General features: G+C 36.8%; 1 long non-coding RNA gene across 1 annotated transcript; it reads right to left on the bottom strand.

Moving 5' to 3' along the window:
• Positions 1-12,447: 12,447 nt before the first annotated feature.
• Positions 12,448-14,879, bottom strand: LOC131530709 (uncharacterized). Its single transcript, XR_009268458.1, has 3 exons — positions 14,834-14,879; positions 12,951-13,405; positions 12,448-12,834 (listed from the first exon to the last, which is right to left on the bottom strand). It is a non-coding gene; the product is annotated as an uncharacterized LOC131530709 (long non-coding RNA).
• Between the last annotated feature and the right edge of the window lie 1,331 nt (positions 14,880-16,210).

Below are 16,210 nucleotides of genomic sequence, written 5' to 3'. Positions count from 1 at the left end.
AGAATAAAGCCCGACAGGCTTATCAGCATTTTATAATCTTATTTTATAAACCATTACAGTGTGCAAAACAATTGTCACAAAATAGCAGCAGCTGCGTTTTTTATGAAATGAGAGAGTGAGTTTGCTATACCAGGATGACATAATCAAATATTTGTACAGAGCATATTGATTTGAGTTTTAATATTTTATTAGCCAACCAAACGCAAAGCTTCCACTAAGAAAAAAAAAAAATGTTTCCATCAAGCGTATAGCGCCAACTGCAGTTACCCAGTGAGCCTGTGTTATCAGTTTTTACCGGTTGCTATCAGCAAATAACATAGGCCTACCTCGGAATGTGATGACTGACAAAATCAGAATCGAGTTTTCCACAGAGCCGTGTAAGTTAAAATATATACAAATTAATGAATAGTTTAATTGAAGTCTCGAAGCTAAACTCACACAGGTTTAAAAACTCAAATAAGATCATTCAATGAATCTGAGCAGGTCGTGATAGTCACAACCAGAGAAAACAGTGGAAAATCTGATTTGATGTGCATTAACATACATGTAAAACCTTAACCTGATGTGTTTAAAATTATTGTACACACCAAAATATGTTCTTTTCAATTAAGGTTTGTGGATGTTTTTTATTCTGAGAGGCTTTTTAATTACCCTGATTTTGATCATTATTATGAATGGTGGTAAAAGTTTTCTGAAGAAACAGAAGAAAGACAAAATGAAAACTCAAGGTAATGCAATATATTATTTTTGTATTTCTGCTTGATTTTATCCATACGTGCCTCTGCATACATTTCTTTAACCCTAACCCCGTGAAACAATGCTTCGACAAAACAGGTCTGTAAAGGAAGTTAAACAGCACGGCTGCATCAACAAATGTGTTTTTTATATAAATATTGCATTTGTTAACACTATCGGGTAGGTTTAGGGTTGGGTTTGGTGTGGGAGATATTTCCAACACGATAGAGTATTAACCTTTAGCGTCACTCACCGGATATTTAAATTCCGAACATCCGCAATATATACCTCAAGCGTAATAAAAACACAGCAATACATGCCTGTGCCAACGTAATAAAAATGTGCCACGGTCACGTATTTTACGTGTGTTTTAACGCCACTCTCTGGAGATTTCACTTTGAAACTGCCACGAAACGTGCAGTAAGGTACATAATTACGGTTCTGCAGAAATGTATATAGAGGCACGTAATTTCATGAGCCTAGGTTGATTTTATCACAGATCTACTCATATGGTGTAACTAAGGTTTTGTGTGTTTCCTTTGTGGTTATATTCATCAAATTGAGTTATGTGGCCCACATGTGTATTATATATATTCCTCTTCGTTGTTATCATGGTAATATTTGTCTTTATTTTGACATATTCATCCAATAAGCACCTGGCCTGCAAAAGCAGAGCATTTTGTATTGTATGCATTATATCATTGTAGTATTGTGTTTTGTATTATATGTACATAATGACACTGAAGTTTGCTCTGATAGTGATCAGACTGGTTCTCACATACATAGATACATGTCATTTAGTTTGCGTGTCAGCTGAAGTTTTACTTTCACTAAGGCATGTAATTACTGTGGTGACACTCAATACCAGGATGCTGAACATAATAAACACTGTACAAGATCTCAAACATATTTCTCTACAGAATTCTGCTGCTGATCGACTGATGTGTTATGAGGGACTGATTAATCATATTTGGTAAAGGATGTTGTTTTAATATTAACAAACATAGAAAAATATATAAATAAAACTAAATACATTTAAAGATAACATGAAGCACATATCATAGGAGGATAAATGTGGTCAACCACTCGAGCCCTTTCTAAACTATTAATGAGGCATACAGTAAGCCATGTGAGTGGTAGCAGCTGGGCTGAATGACACAAGCAGCAGCAAATCCTGGCACATAGTGTGGAACACAGTGCAAACTGTGTTTATAGCAGCACTGACGGATGTTAATTACATGAACAGCAACTGCAGTAAATGTTTAATTGGGCAATAGAGTAGGGTCATTGCAGGGCTATCGCCATGTAGAAGCATCTCTGGTGCCAATCATTTAGTAAGCCCTCTATACAACCTTGTTGAACAATTCCATCTCAGTAGGGCCACAACAGTTTAAGATGAATGCTGAACAACCGATTTAGCCAGATTTGACTCCTCAAGCACAGACAATACATGTAATGCAAGTGAGAAATTTTTTTCTAGCAGATCTAGCAAAGGTGCTCAGTGAAAACCAACCAGATGCCACACAAATGTCTTGAATAGAATGCCCATGGGCATTGAATGTGCCCATGAGGAGGCCATAGCTCTGGTGGAGTGGGCTCTAACACCAATAGGGCATTCTTATCCATGAGAGCTGTATGATAAAGCTATCGCATCCGTAATCCAATGGGACAGTCTTTTCTTAGATACAGACAGTCCTTTTGAGCAGCCATTGAAGGACAAAAAGCTGCTCATCTGGGCAGAATGCTCAGTGTAAAAGCGTAACTTGCACATGGGGCAGAGCATCTGATGAACGTATGAGTTCTCCACGTTCAGTCCTTCAGAGGAAAAAGCCAACAAAGTTATGACATGGGCTCTAAACAGCTGAGAGCACCTTTGGCACGTAACCCTTCTTGGGTTTAAGAATAACCTTTCAATCATTCGGTATCAATTCCATGTAAGCACCAAAATTAGATAGCGTTTATAAGCCATCTTCAGCAAGAGTGCTCATAATTCAGCTGTCGAACGGAGGCTCTGCCAGAGCTTCAAGTCCCAAGTGAGCAATGTGGAGGGGTGAAGTGGTTTAACTGGCTCACTCCCCTCAGAAAGCTTATCAATAAGTCATTGATTTGGGAATGAAAAATCATCATAGTGACCACATACAAAGCTAGTGTAGAAAGGACATGACTGCTGTCTAATCGCTCCTGCAAGAACAACAGTATGGCATATGTATGACTGGCAATTCACGGATCTTCACCCTGTGAAGTCCACAAACACTTTCCACTTCTGGGCATAGAGACACCTGGTAGAGGGAGCTTGTGCCTCAACTCTCGCTGTGGCGTAATCTCTGGCAGTGACAGGCTCTGCTGACCAGCCAGACATGCAGGTTCATCAGTTCTGGGTTGAGGTTCCAGATTGTATCCCATGCTTGGAGGTCCCTTCTCAGGGGTATGGCCCAGTATTTTTATTTATTTATTTATTTTTTACAGAAAATCCCAAGCAGTGATCAATCAGTTTGCTTTTTGGGTTGTTTATTTGAGTTTTTGAAAATCCTCCTAATGAGGATAATCTTGCCAATATCAGATAGTCTATGTAATTCAGTACACACAATCTTAATGGGGAGAGCCACGTCCACACATTTTGTGAATGTGTGTGAAACCAGCGAAAGTCCTAGAAGCAAGACAATGAATAGGTATGTTGTGCCTTCAAAAATAAATCTTAGAAATCACCTGTTATGAGGGGATATCTGTATAGAACTTGTGTTGCCACGTAACTTTCCAGCGCTGCACTCATTGAGTGTGTTTACATGCACCCTCTTAATGCGATTATAACAAGATTTTGACAATATTGCGATTAATCTTTACCTCATGTAAACGCAATACTTCGATCTAAATAATGCAATTAAGCTCATAATCGCAGCAAGCATAATTGTATTAACATAGGTGGCGTACGCCGATTTTAATCGAAATATACAGGCATGTAAACATTAATCGCAGTATTGCTGCTCTGACCAAAGTGCGCATGCGCTTGTGACATACATGAATAATGTGACACGCACCTGTAATAATACAGAGATTAGAAACGATGGAGGGGAAGAAAGCATCGCATTCTGAGGAAAACACAACAAGCTACCAGCAGTCTCTGTTCCTTACCCTCATCCAGAAACGGTAGTAGAACGCAACGGCAGCATTATAGGCAAACCTATTCCATCATATTTCTATGGCACCGAAAAAGTGTGGAATACAGCCATACAAAATCATTATGCATTAGACATAAATAAATTAAAACATTGACCAGTAACACTGCTCTTTCTGAGTTCATCATTTGTGCTGTCCAGTGGGATGTGTGAATAATGGCAGTAAAAAAAATAACCACAATTCTTAGCGAATAATAAGAATGATGAAAATTGCATGTAAACGGGAATAAGAGCTTTGCTCTTGACATGTAAACATTATAATGCGATTAAGTCCTTACTCTGATTATTGGAAATAATCGCAATATTCGTGCGCATGTAAACGTAGTCATTGTCTTGAGTCTTCAGTTTGTTTTTCCACAGCGTGAAGGTAAGTTCAGTATGAATTTATGAATAGACTGCTCATTTTAAAATCATTTGTTATAACTTCTGCTTAAAACATTACAATGCTCATGATAACTTTCGTTAAATCTACAATAAGTAAATCCACTTTAGCATCCACTACTGCAAAAATGAAAGTTTTCGCACGACTACTGATTTCTGCTTGTCGATCACTTATCAAAACGATACTCGAGTTACTCGACTACTCGTGGTTCATGCTGCTGTAAATGAAAAGACATGAAACAATTTTTATCAATAAACGTTTATTAATTCATAGCCTAATGCAACAATTACATAACATATGTAAATTGTCAAAATATTATAATTATGACATTACATATTTTAATTTTCATGTTACAGACTAAAGCCAAATAAATAGCTGCATGCAACATTATAATCTAACATTCGCGTCATATAGGCCATGTAAAGAATGTGTGCATGCATACTGTAATACTTTAATAATAACTTATAATAATAACTTGAATATTTAACAAGTTTTCAGCAGTAATAACAAGAACGAAATTAATCTTACTTCAGCCAGATTTCAGAAAAGACATAAAAATAGTTCTTGTCAAGCGTCTACATACAGCCTAATGCAACAACTGACATACGTAAATTGTAAAAAAAATGTATATAATTATAACATTACATATTTTAATTTTACATGTAACTGTGGTTTTGGACTTGTTTTTTTTTGTGTGTGTGTGTGTTTTACCCCTGTCCTTGTTCCTGAGTTTCCTTATATGGTTATTTTCCTGTTCTTGTTGAGTTGATTGATTATTCCACGCACCTGTTTTGTTAATTATCCTATTTATATTAGTTCCTATTTGTTCCTTCATTGCTCGTCTGGTCTACTTTGTTACAAGTTGCTTTCAAGTGCTCGCTCTATGTTTCTATTTTGGATTATCCCCTGAGTTTTGTTTATTAAACATTATTAAGCTGCGCGTCTCCCAGCTCATCCCACACCAAGAACCTCCACATACCTCACCAACAGCTCCTACCGCCTGCCCAACACCAAATGACCCCATATCCTCCATAGCTCTACCCTCGTCCTCAGACCAGAAACGCCGTCCTTGGCGAAGTCAAGGCCGCTGTCCGTGGTTCATTCAAGCCTGCCGTCCATGGCTAAGTCAAGTCCGCCGTCTGCGGCGAAGTCAAGGCCGCCGGCTCAGAAGAGGAGAATACGGAGGAGGACATGTCGGCTCCAACCCCAGAGCTCACTCCTGGATATGGCGCTACCCCTATCCTCGGCACCTATCCTCACTCCAGAATCCGTTCCTCCAGAGTCCGTTGCTTCAGAGCCTGCTCCTCGAAAGCGCCCTCCAGTGCCCACTCCTCCAGAGCGTCCTCAAGTGCCCGGTCCTCTAGAGCACCCTCCAGAGTGCAATCTAGATCCTGAATCAGGCCCAGAGAGGGCCTCGGTGTCCTCTACTTTCCCCAATAATTTTTTGGGGGTAGTATGGCTCCAGCAGTAGAGGCCGGGCGGGGTCTGGGGCCACGCCTTGAAGGCGGATATGTTACGGCGGACGCGCCTTCCGGGAGAGGGGATAATGTCATGGTTTTGGACTTGTTTTTTGTGTGTGTGTGTGTTTTACCCTGTCCTTGTTCCTGAGTTTCCTTATATGGTTATTTTCCTGTTCTTGTTGAGTTGATTGATTATTCCACGCACCTGTTTTGTTAATTATCCTATTTATATTAGTTCCTATTTGTTCCTTCATTGCTCGTCTGGTCTACTTTGTTACAAGTTGCTTTCAAGTGCTCGCTCTATGTTTCTATTTTGGATTATCCCTGAGTTTTGTTTATTAAACATTATTAAGCTGCGCGTCTCCCAGCTCATCCCACACCAAGAACCTCCACATACCTCACCAACAGCTCCTACCGCCTGCCCAACACCAAATGACCCCATATCCTCCATAGCTCTACCCTCGTCCTTGGCGAAGTCAAGGCCGCCGTCCGTGGCTCATTCAAGCCTGCCGTCCATGGCTAAGTCAAGTCCGCCGTCTGCGGCGAAGTCAAGCCCGCCGGCTCAGAAGAGGAGAATACGGAGGAGGACATGTCGGCTCCAACCCCAGAGCTCACTCCTGGATATGGCGCTACCCCCTATCCTCGGCACCTATCCTCACTCCAGAATCCGTTCCTCCAGAGTCCGTTGCTTCAGAGCCTGCTCCTCGAAAGCGCCCTCCAGTGCCCACTCCTCCAGAGCGTCCTCAAGTGCCCGGTCCTCTAGAGCACCCTCCAGAGTGCAATCTAGATCCTGAATCAGGCCCAGAGAGGGCCTCGGTGTCCTCTACTTTCCCCAATAATTTTTTTTTGGGGGGGGTAGTATGGCTCCAGCAGTAGAGGCCGGGGCGGGGTCTGGGGCCACGCCTTGAAGGCGGATATGTTACGGCGGACGCGCCTTCCGGGAGAGGGGATAATGTCATGGTTTTGGACTTGTTTTTTTGTGTTTTACCCCTGTCCTTGTTCCTGAGTTTCCTTATATGCAAGCTCGAGTAGTTGATAGTTTCCGACAGCGCCAACTAGTGGCTGAAGTAGTCGATCACGCGACTACTCGACAAGCCCTAAAAATAATAAACATGGCTGCACACTTGTTTCTCTGACGCAAAAGGGCTATGTGAAAATAATCTATATGAGGCGGACTGCAAATCGGGTTGGGGTTAGAGGGGATATTATTTTCAAGTAAACAATCGGAAAAAAATAATTGCAATAATTAACTAACGCTTTAATACATTAACTAACATTAACTAATCAAACCTTATTGTAAAGTGTTACAATTATTTGTTATTAAAGCATATATGTTCACAAAAACACTGTTAAATAAATAGAAAAGCAAGCAGGTGTGCATGATTTGGTGTGGCAGCCAATACAAATAATAACCGTTTATCTTACCTAAATTCTGCGTTTGGACCAGGCTCGGTTGCAGAATCACAACACTCTGTGCTTCTGAAATTATTATCTTGATCTATATAGTGTAGCAGGGATGTCCGTGGGGGGGGCAAAGCCATGTTGTCCATGTAAACATACTGATTGCTGTACCATTAGGTTGCGGCAAGGGACTGTCTTATTAGTGAGTAAACCAGTCAGTCAGTCACTGACTACGTTTGCGTGGACATCAGTAATCTAATTATTTACCTTATTCTTAATAAAACAATATTATGTTTAAGGTGTTTACATGAGTTGCTTTTAGAACATTCCTTTCAAGTTCCTGTTTTACATGTTATGGTACATAGATCGATTAATGGCACACGTCATTACATCACCACGTTCCCTCCAGAATTTCACATATCAACACACAGTTCTTCTTCATTATGGTGCCATATACAGTTTTGGGTGTTTCATTTTTTGAAAAAGATTTGTTTTTGTCGTTTTTTGCCTTTTATTTGATATGACAGTACAGTAGTTAGACAGGAAGCAAAGTGGTAGAGAGAGGGGGGGATAGGACTGGGAAAGGTCTGCGAGCCGGGACTCAAACATCAGACGCCCAAAGCGCAACGATGCTACATGTTGATGCGCTGCCCATGAGGTGTTTCATTTTTAATTTCAAGAAAGCTTCAAGTGCTGTTAATTATTTGTCATTCTATAAGTGCAAACAGATGACGGTGTTGTTGAAGCCATTCTCTTTTGTTTGCCGTCAAACTGCCGTGCATGTATCCTGTCGCAAAATGCGACGAAAAGTCCTACACGACAGTAATAATGTGATTAAGGTGTGTACATGTCTATACAGCACTTCAGTAATGTGACTAAAATAGGAATACTCCACGTCTTCATTTGATTTGTGTTTAATTCGAGTATGACTTCAGTCGGATTAAGATAATCAAAAATCTGCTTACCCATGGAGCATTACTATCCGGAAAAGACCCAGAAAAAAAGACCCATGGAGCATTACTATCCGGATCCTGACACAAAACCAAAATCAAACCAGACAGGAGCGTCAGGATCCAGATTCCAGCCTTCAAACACACACAACACACTACATGAGTGTCCTGAATAGATGATGTGGAGGTTGAATAGTTTTGAAAATTTTAAAAGTTCTGATAAGAAATATACCAAAGCACTAGAAAAAACTATAATATGATCAAATATCAAACATGCTTAAAATATAGAATGTGTTAAACTTAATGAAGTGATGATGGTGAGGGGAATTAGGTGTTGTGGTCAGAGCAGATTTGACTTTGACTTCCTCTGCTTGATGTGGGAAGTGTTTTTTTTTTTTTTTTTCCTGTCTTTGCTTCAGAGCTGCAGTAGATTCATTTTCAATGTTGTTTGGAGGGAAGTAGAGTTTATTCTGAAGTGTCTTAACCCACAACAACAAGATGAAGATCATTCAGCTTCAGCTCTGTGAGTTTTGAGATGATATCATTATTTTTACATGTTTTGTAACTTTATTGAAATTATAGTTTTATGTTATGCGTCACAGGGTTTACATCAGTTATAATTTATTTTTATTTTTATTTAATCTTGTAGATGTATTAATCTGTTGTCAGTATGCAGTGTCAGATCTACTGACTGATTTGGGATGAAATGTGATCATAAACTGTGATTTTGATGAAAATGAGGTTTATTGGATTTTACTGAAAACAGCAGATCCTCCAACAGTGATTCTACAGTGATTATCATTACCAAAATCACCTTTTTACACAAATAATACATTCAGAAAGAAATATTCAGTTCAGTTTAAACATCGTCTGGTTATTAATAATGTGACTGCTGATGAATTAGGAGTTTATTACTGTATGAATACTCGCACACCTCCAAAACTCAGCAACAGCACCAGAATATACTTCAATGGTGACTTCATTTACTCTTTCAGTGATGAAGATATATTGATGATCACTGCTTATATACATACAAGGCGTTTACTGCTTAACTTTTTAAATACTTATGAAAACAAAATTCTATTTATAAATTACTTTCAGTGCAACAATCTGCAACCATTGTAACAGCTGTTAATGTAAGACTGTTGAGCGCTTTCTTCACAGAATCAGCTCAAATAACTGAGTGTCACAATCATACAGCGGTGGAGTTTATTGATCAGAATCAAACACAATGGCAGATTATTATCATCATATCAGCTCTGATGAACTGACTTCTGCTCATTGGTGAGTTATTTTCAACCATATGTAAAAATCTGTATATAATGTTTTTTTTTTTCTGTAGGCAGCTGAAGTTAATTAAATATGAAACTATTCTTTATTTAGGCTTTTGATTGTTTGTACTGGATCTAATATACTGTTCCATTTCTAATACTATTAAATGTTTGATAACACTTTAGAATAGGGAACACTTATTCACTATTAACTACGACTTTTCCCTCAATACAGTCCTAATTTGCTGCTTATTAATAGTTAGTAAGGTAGTTGTTAAATTTAGGTATTGGGTAGGATTAGGGATGTCATGTAGAATAAGGCATTAATATGTGCTTAATTACTACTAATAAATGGCTAATATTCTAGTAATATGCATGCTAATAAGCAACTAGTTAAGAGACCCTAAAATAAAGTGTTACCAAATGTTTTTTATTGGAAATAGAAGATCTTCAAAACAATCACAACTCAACACTGATCTACAGCAGACACAAGTTACAGAACAGCATCAGAACCATCTACACTTAAAAAACTGGGAATCCATCCTTATTACTAAAATTGATTTCTGTCTTGATAATTATTGAGGATTCTTGCTGACCTGTAGAATAGCTTTCTATAACACTTAATTTTGGTTCTTTTTAGTTCATCTGCAGCTGAAATTGCTAATATTGATCTTTCACTATATGCCACGGTGGACTTTTCCAAACTGCACTGTAAAAAATTGTTGTAAAAAAACAGCCAAAATCTGACAGTAACATACTGTTTTCCATTAAAACAGTAATGTCCTGTAGAAAACAATGCATTATGGGCAATATTTTTCAGTTTAAGAAATTGCTGTTAATTTACAGCCAATTTTTAACAGTACTCTACTGTATTTAAGTAATACGGTTTTTTGCTGTTTGCAGTGCATTATGGGCTGTGTTAAATACAGTACAATGCAGTATTTTATATATATATTATTTTTTTTTAATTTTTTTTATCAACGAATTTAAACAATACTGTAATATGGTATATAAATGTAAATCCAAAAAAGCTCTCAGGACTTCTAATATTACATAATATTATCTGCAAATTTGAAATAGACAAGTAAACTGTACCGTCTTCATTGTTTTATTTTTTTATTTTATGTTTTCCTTCTTCTGGCTAATTTTTATCTTGTGTATTGATGACATTTATATGCAACGTTGTATTTCTCTTGTTGTTATATTATGTTCATGTGCAATAATAATAATAAAAAAAAAAAAAAACAATTGTAAAAAAAAAAAAAACAAGCACAGTGTGCTCTGATTGGCCAGCTGACCCAGTGCATTGGGATTGGCTGAACACCACAAGCGCATCGCGAGCTTCAGCTTTCAAAGTAAATAAAAAGACAGTTAATAATCTCATTAGTTTTAGGGGAACAGAGTCGTGTGACAGACACAGTTATGATGCTCATATGTATTTGCAGTACACAAGCCAGCTGACGTGCTGTGATTTCTGACGGGCTGTACACTCCGCTGTGATGTGACCCTGTTCCCCTCACACTAGTGATGGGAAGTTCAGCTTTTTTCAAAGATTTGGCTCTTTTGGCTCATCTCCCTTAGAAGAGCCGGCTCTTACGGCTCCCAAATGGCTCTTTATTCATATCACTCGGAGCCTTCTATTTTAGACCAATTTAGCAATTGTGAATGGTTTGTGTGTTGGCAAGCAATTTTTTTTTATCCAGTGTTTTCATATAAGCCTTATTTTTATGCATTTTTGTTACAAACAATACAGTTATTATTATTTAACATTTTAATAAACCTTTAATTGAACAATTGAACACAGAATCACAGCAAACAAATCAAATAAATAAGGGCAAAAGTCTTAACATTAAGACACTTTAGTCTTTATTGCATTCAGAAATATCAGATGACTCAGCTTGGATGGGCTGATGTGAGTTCTCCTCTCTGTGATTATTTGTCCTGTTTTTGAGAAGACTCTCTCTGAGGGGTCCGATGTTGCAACAATGCAGGGTCTTCTTACCATTACCTTAACCAACGTGCTTGCATTTAAATTCAGCTCCCCCACACACCCAATTTAGTTCTTGCAGTCTCTACTAACGAGCTGATGAGTGGAATCAGGTGTGTTAGATAAGGGAGACATACAAAAGATGCAGGGCAGGGGGGCCTCCAGGACAGGTTTGGGAACCACTGTCTTAAACTATTTTGCTTCTCAGTTAAATTTAAATTGTTTTAGGTATATTTTGACACTTTAACTGTAAAACATGCCCAAAAAATACTGTATGTTTGACATAAAAGATGGCAAAGAGAACATCTGTGACTTTCCCTTAGGAATGTATCCATTGAGGTGAATGTGATTTTGCCAAGTAAAACATGTTTCCTGGATCAACATCCCTATCAACCAATCAGATTTCAGGGTTAGGTTGATTCTGGATATCATCTTACAAGAACAGGGGCCTGTACTATGAAGCCGGTTTAGTTAGCCAGGTAAGTTTCAGATTAGTTTGTGCCAACTCTGGGTTTTAGGTACCATGAAAGTGGTTTGGCTTTTAGCAGTGTTCATCGCCATAGTAACTTACGCTCCACAGCTAACCTGCTCCGGGGCAGGTTATGTTTTGGTTTAGAGATCTCAAACCAAAATATGACCAATCAGCTTCAAGCAAAGTGACACTTCTCTGACGCAATAAAGCCACTCCTCCAGTTTCTCTTACTCCAAATTAAAGGACGCTAGTAAAACATTTTTAAAGATAAAATCATCAGATATTCAGATATACAGATGATTATTTTTTTATAATTATATTATTTATATAATTATTATATCCTTAATCCATTACATAAGCCAGCTTAGTTTAACAGTAATTATTAAGCTTTTATTTAAAATCAAATATGAACATATAGATAATATGCAATATAAATAAGTTTTAGAATCAATAGCTTTAAACATGACTACATATTAGCTTAGATTTTAAGTGTTTTCCTCTTTCGTGGATAGATCGTTTCATGATTGTGTTGTGTAAATGTGTTTAAATTCTTCATACAGTTCAATCTTTTAATCTTTGGTTATTAATCTTTGATGTGTAAAGAATCAGATTGGTAAATGATGTGCAGCTTTAATTTGAACATAAACATGAAATAACACTCAAAGACAATCGAATAGATTTGATTCTAGCAAACACAACATGGGACACTTGTGGTACAGAACTGTTGCGGCAGCAACATACTGATGTTCAAGATCTCATTCTACTGTGCTTCTGAACCAGACAAAAACAATGAGCTGATAGTCAGAAAGGTGAGAGAAAGTTTGTCATTGCTATCATTGTTATTGGTCCTTCAGTCATGATTTGATTTGAAATTGATTTTATCTTTTTTTTCTGCAGCAGAGATATGTGATGAAACAGGCTATTAATAGCACTATTAACAGTACAGCAATGTAAACCCAGTACAATGACAACCACTCATTGTCAGTTTTTTCTCTCTCGTTTTCTGCAACGAAACAGTACATAAACAACGTTACAACATTGTGATTAAACACTTACTGTATTTGGACTGGACAAAACTTTAATTAAAATCATCATACATTATTCACCAGTTTTACATACCTTTGATGATCAGCTCTACAGTCTTCTGTTCATCTGAGGGTGTGATGAGGCAGTTGTATTTTCCTGCATCAGCGTGAGTGAGACTGGTGATTTTGAGAGAGAAGTTTCCTCCCTCATACTCTTCAGGGAAAGTTTCAGCTCTGTTCTTGTACCGTTGATTCTGTTCTGCTATTGAATCTTTACCTTCAACTATATCATACACAATTTTGCTGCCATTTTGTCTCCAGTGCACATTAATGTCCTGAAGTTTAAGATCATGTTTAGTTGAACACGGCAGAACAACAGAATCACCAATAATACCCTTTACTGTGACCTGCAGACACACTGAAATCACAAAAGCTTTAACTGTACGCACACAATGTGTTATTTATTTATGTGGCGTGAAATTAACTCTCAAATATATTTGTTTCTCACCTTTGTTTATCAGTACTGTAAAAACACAAATGAAGCAGCAACTGCAGAAACAGAATAAAAAAAATAATTGTAAGGCACTATTATCAAAGTTTGATTCCCACGCAGATGGGAAAAGATGTGATTGTGGTTAAATGATCTTATATTTTGTCAGTTTATAATAGTAATCTGTCACTTATTGAATATTAGAGTTTTCATGTTTATTTGTCAACAGAGCGTTAAAATCAGGTGTGTAACAACCATTCAGACAAACACACAAACTCAATCATTCAATGTGAATTCACTGACTATTTGACAATCCTGTTCAACTAAATTGTCAAAATCCATCAGTTTTTCAAGTAAACTAATACATGTAGTCCTATGCGTTTATTGTCCTTAATACGGGATGCATCATTATTATCTACCTGTTAAACTCAACTCTAAATGTGTTGCAATTTGACACTAAATGTTCTTAAGAGGGAGCGTCTCCAATATCTTACCTTAAATATCTAAATCTTAAATACATCATTAGACTAAGAAAATCAAATTAGCCTACTATCCAGTAAAGCTAGCTGCACATGGGGCACAAACGGTCGCAAAATAAACAGCTAATGCTAATTGCTAATGACTAAATTAAAATAAGTTATAGCAGGTCAACCATGCAGATAAACCTGATAATCATCGGTTAACCAATTCATGTTTAATGTATCTATGATGCTTAAAAAAGTTTCCTTTTCTAGTTTAAGTAAAGCATTTGACAACCAAGCAGACCAAAACAAATACGAGCAACAAACAACATCAGCTCTTCATTAGGGAAGCAAAACGAGTTTCATTCTGAATTCATCAAACATACCTGATCATCATATTGGCCCGATATTATCACTATGTTTTGTTCGAATATATTGCATAGAAATACTTCTGAAATTTAGGGCGAAATACTACTTTTTCAACAGAAAGTATTATAGCTCTTCCGCTCGATATGTCATGTGTTCTGCGTACTACGTCAGAGACGCAAGTCAACATAATCAGACATGCGCACCAGATATTCGTTAAACATTCTGAATAAATTCAGTATGTTCAAGACTGCTGAGAGACAAGTTGACTTTCCCAGTTTCACATGATCTTCTGATCTACTACTGAATTTTCACCACTAGTAATGTTTTTGATCTCAGTCGTTGTATCTCCATGATCTGGACTTTAGTTCATCAATAAAAGACCAAAAACTTAGTTTAAAAAGCCAAAACGTGCCTTGTTGGTTAGACTACAAAATATTATGTTTCACTAAGTATGATAGTTTCACTAAATAAATAACAACAATACTAATTTTGATATATACATACATATATATATATATATATATATATATATATATATATATATATATATATATATATATATATATATATATATAAATATATATATAAGCTGGTAGCTATAAGTGTGCTGATGTCTGAAGTGAAATGAACAAAAGTTAATGAAAATCAGTAACTTACATGAGTATGAGAGTGGAGGTTCCTTTCGTGACTGCTCAGATCCTGATCCTCAAGTGAAACATTTCTCTGAATGCTGTCACATATATTCCTGAAGCCATCAGATTTTGTTATCTTCATCTTCTTTATCTTTTTTTTTTAATAAAGACTGCAGAATCTATAGTGACACCTGCATTCTGACTCACAGAAAAAAAAGAAAGAAAAAAAAAAAACATGGCAATACAGCCTGGCTTTTTCAGATGGTTTTCAAAAATTCAACCGTGTATCTTTCTAAAACAAGTAATTACCTGTTTTTTTGTTTTGTTTTGTTTTTTATATCTGGACTCAAACCAGAAAGATCTTCCTCATAATTCCCCTCTTTCGTTTTTTTCCTCTTGACATACTATTCAAATGCTCTATAGAAGCTCAAGGATAATGATATCTGATGGAAGAAGATACTCTTGTCTGATTCAGACAGATTGTTTCCAGACAAACGGGTGACTGGTATGTTGTGTTTTTCATCTAATCATGTCACGTTCTCATTCAGACATATAATCATATCAGGTCTGATGAATGGACTTCTGATCATTATGCTGATTGGTGAGTTATTCTTCTTCAAGAAAAATTAATTTAGCTAATTAAGTATACACTAGTGGTGCTTTTGTCTACTGCTTTACCATGTATTTTGCAGTTGAAAAATACTGAATTTAATTAATTTTTGTATATGTGTTTTTTGTTGTTGGAAAAACATGTTTATAATGCTGATCTGCAGATAAGTTACATATCAGCCTCAAGATGCAAAACTATAACAATAACACAATGGGGAATAATTCAAAAACGTATTATTTAAATCCTGTAATTCTCATTAAAATAGTTATTCTGAATTCCCAAAATACGTCTCTTTCATTTTACTTAATCTATGAAGATAATTAAATAGTTTGTCACATAAAAATACTTATTTTACACTGTTTTGATATTTGTATTCAACACAAAGTAGAGGCTATAGAGAAACTTAACTTCAGTTCTTTGTCCGTTCTTCTCAAAGTGTCAAGCTGGTTTGCTGACTCGTCTTGTCAGCTCTTGTGGTTTCCCGCATTTTTTCGTTTAGTGACGGCAGAAACATAAGAAACAAACTTTTTCCAAACTTTGAATTCATTGAACACAACACTTTGCAGAAAGCATTCCAAACTCCGCACACTGACACCTGCTGGTCAACAGTAACACACTGTACATAAACATAAATTATTCAATTAATTGATGTGTTATCAGGAATTAATTAATCAGATTCTGGCAAGAACACGTTGTACAGAAGAAAAGGACGAGATTACTGAATCTTCTTAAACTCAACACTTTGGAGCAGAACTGTCTTCTACAAGAGAAGAGCTGGATATTATAATCTCA

Source organism: Onychostoma macrolepis, chromosome 22 (assembly GCF_012432095.1).
Source record: "Onychostoma macrolepis isolate SWU-2019 chromosome 22, ASM1243209v1, whole genome shotgun sequence".
Classification (NCBI taxonomy): domain Eukaryota; kingdom Metazoa; phylum Chordata; class Actinopteri; order Cypriniformes; family Cyprinidae; genus Onychostoma; species Onychostoma macrolepis.
Note: the sequence above shows the minus strand (reverse complement) of the source record. Positions and strands in the feature narration are given on the sequence as shown.